At 43.4% G+C, this 3267-nt stretch overlaps 1 protein-coding gene across 1 annotated transcript in view; it reads right to left on the reverse strand.

Annotated features, from left to right (window-relative positions):
* LOC101862525 overlaps nucleotides 1–3267 on the reverse strand; it is a 37863-nt gene that overhangs the window by 4157 nt on the left and 30439 nt on the right. The window lies entirely within an intron of this gene.

The raw sequence follows: 3267 nt of genomic DNA on the forward strand, positions 1-3267 counted from the left end.
GGGGGGGGGTCCCGGTAAAGACATGAACGCCCTAGCTAAAAAAACAAACAACAAACAACCGGGTAGAAAAAGAAAAAGAAAAGATGAGAAATAGGGGTAACATCTTGTAGAGTAGAGTTGTATCCTGCACATTTCGAATAGTAGAATCTAACCTCTTCAAATATCGCGAGTGGTATAAGGAAGAGTAGAAAAATGAGCTGAAGTAGATAAACTCATTACGGACGAATTTTAGAAAAGAACGGCAAAAAAACACTTTTTGCTCGACTTTCGTTTCTTTTTCGTGTTTTTTTCGCCTGGAGACTAAAGCAAGAGCCAACGCTGTTGGTGCGTCCATGGCGAGGTCAAGGCAAAAAATGATCATTGCGCAATAGGCATATACAGTATATTGTGCGTGAAGGGAGAACGTCAAACCGTCAATACTTTTGACGTCAAAAAGTTTTCCGGTTTTTTTTAATATTATTTTTTATAGTAGAGGGTTTTACGGCGCTCGAAACTGCATAAGGTCATAAGAGCGCCAAGGGGTGGGTGTCAACAGAGAAGTCTTTCCAGGGAATTAGACTTACTCTGCTCACCTCTCTGGCTTCAACAGCACAAGGTCTGCTTCAACTATCAAGGCACCCCGGAAATAGCTGGTTACAAGAGAGTGACAAACATACAACAGAAGTAGAGGAAACTGACAATAGTAAGTATTAGTAAAGAAAAAGCAGCAGTTTCCTGTTGTAGTTCAGGCACAGTTATGAGCATGACATTGTTGGATCAGCCCACCTACAATTCTACTGTGCATTAGAACGAGAAATGTCTCCCCTTTGGGAATGGCCTAAAGGCACTTCAGTCAGTGGCACCGCCCCCGTGTGTGTGGGGGGGGGGGGCGGGTTGTTGACCTCTCCAAATATCGCGAGTGGTATAAGAGGAAGCGACGACGAAAGATGAGCTGAAGTAGATCAACTCACAACGGACGAATTTTAGAAAGGAACTGCAACAACCACTTTTTGCCCGACTTTCGGGGGTTTTTTTCGTGTTTTTTTTCGCCTGGAGACTAAAGCAAGAGCCAACGCTGTTGGTGCGTCCATGGCGAGGTCAAGGTCAAGGCACAAAATGATCATTGCGCAATATATATTGCGCGTGTAGGGAGAACAACAAACTGTCAATACTTTTGATTTTAAAAAGTTTGACCAAAAGTTTGTGCATGTATGGGCTACAAAAATGACTTTTCGGTTTTAACACCAACACTTATTCAACTTGCACGTGGCATTTTTTGAAAGCACAAAATGCAAATATTAAAACGTCTCTTATAAAAAGAGCCATCTCGACAGCTGGGAGCTCGAGAGACGTGCTATGTGTGAACTTTCCCGGTGGTCTATGAACATAAAACCCCCAAAATGTGATCAGCTTCATCTCATGAAAATATTATGAGGACAGAACAAACACACCGGCAGTCCGGAGATTAAAGAGAACATTGGCTCACGTAATGCCGGCACGCCGGCTCTTAGATGGACGGTGATTGGGCACTGTCCCGAAGCAATCCAGCCCTTTCCGAAACAATTCCACAGCCAACAACATCCCCCTCCCAAAACAAAAACAAAACACAAACAAACAACAATAACAATGATGATTAATTGATAGCACGTGCATAATGCACACATCAAATGGTCGCCTTTCAAGTACAAGGGGGCTTATCCCTAAAAATACTGTTTTGAGAACATCGAAGGTAAAGTATTTGACCCAAGTTCCGTTTCTTTAAAAGACAAGGAGAGTTTCTATGACCAAACAAATATACACACCAATGAAACCAAACTTCCATAGGTAGAGCAATGCCCACTTTTGGTGCAGGTCAAGATTTCTGGAAACCCCCGAAAAATTGGTTAGCCAGCCTGTCCTTTTAGAAGTGACCAAATTTACAATACAAGTAGATCCTTTCAGAGGCGTGCTGCACTGCGGGGTTATAACTTGGGCCGAATGGGATACAACACCCAAGCAGAGAGATACGAGAAGTCCGATAACTTCCGGAAACAGTGAAGAGCCTAACTATAACATGTATATACCACAGACGCCGCCAATTTAATTCCCCCCCCTTTTTTACAATGTAGATCTTTTACGCCGTCATCGACATAATTTATACCATCTAGGAAGCAGGTCTTGACCCTGCCTGCCAGGGTCAACCCGGGCTGAGAGAGATACAGCGTCCCAGCAGAAAGACTGGGATACTCGTTAAAAATTCCCCCCATATAGGAATCGAACTTAGATCTTCTTCCTGCGACAACAAAGCACCAGACTGTTATATCACAAAAATTGGTCACAGACATTGCAAATAATAAAACAAACTATAACAAAATAACAACAATAACCACAACAACAACAAACGTTCACAGGGTAGGGGAGGAGGAGATGCAGAAGAGGGCAGTTGTCGCAGACAAAAAAAAACAACTGTGAATAAGTGTTATTCTTTCCCATCGTTCTATGGACTCCAGCTGTTGAGAAGCATTTCTGTCCATGTATGTCTGTTTCAAACTACAAACTTCTGTGACAAACACAGTGAAACCAGCTAAACTACTCAGGGACACGATCGAGGATGAAAATGGAAAATTCGTGACTATTCCCCCTTGAATAAATTATGAGGTTTTTTTCCATTGTCTTTTTTAGCAATAAATAATCCGCCGCCGGTTCGCTAGGCCGGTCGGCAACTTTTCGGGGCCACCCCGGTTCTCCTTCACGGCTAGCGTGACGCCTCAGTGGCATAAAGCCACACCGTACTTCGTTGAACCCAGAAATCTCTTATTTTGTCCAGTTTCCACCTCCCGGGACGATGGCAACAAGGCTAGAGGATAGCAACAAGGCTTGATGGTGACCGAGAAAGACCTGGATAGATGGAGTCAGGGAAACACTAACCACTCACAGCATCTCCCTGACCCAAGCTCTCCGGCTGGCGACAGAAAGACGTCTCTTTCTTCCCGCGACACCCAAAAGGGTATAAGCGGCGTATAAAAGTAAGGTAAAAGTAAATAAATATCATTGTAAATGCGTCACACTGACTGTCACGCGTGCAGTTGTGAAAGAAAAAAAAAAAACAACCTATAGCTGGGCTTCTGTCTTAAAATTAATATCTGACAGCTAGAGCCTCACACAGAAAGGGAGCCATCTATTTATTTGTAAGTAACAAGCAACTACGTGAGATTGGTTCGACTTGTCTATTTTCAATACACTGAGGGAGAGAGAGAGAGAGAGAGAGAGAGAGAGAGAGAGAGAGAAAGAGAGAGAGAGAGAGAGAGA

Source organism: Aplysia californica, unplaced genomic scaffold (assembly GCF_000002075.1).
Source record: "Aplysia californica isolate F4 #8 unplaced genomic scaffold, AplCal3.0 scaffold00483, whole genome shotgun sequence".
Taxonomy (NCBI): domain Eukaryota; kingdom Metazoa; phylum Mollusca; class Gastropoda; order Aplysiida; family Aplysiidae; genus Aplysia; species Aplysia californica.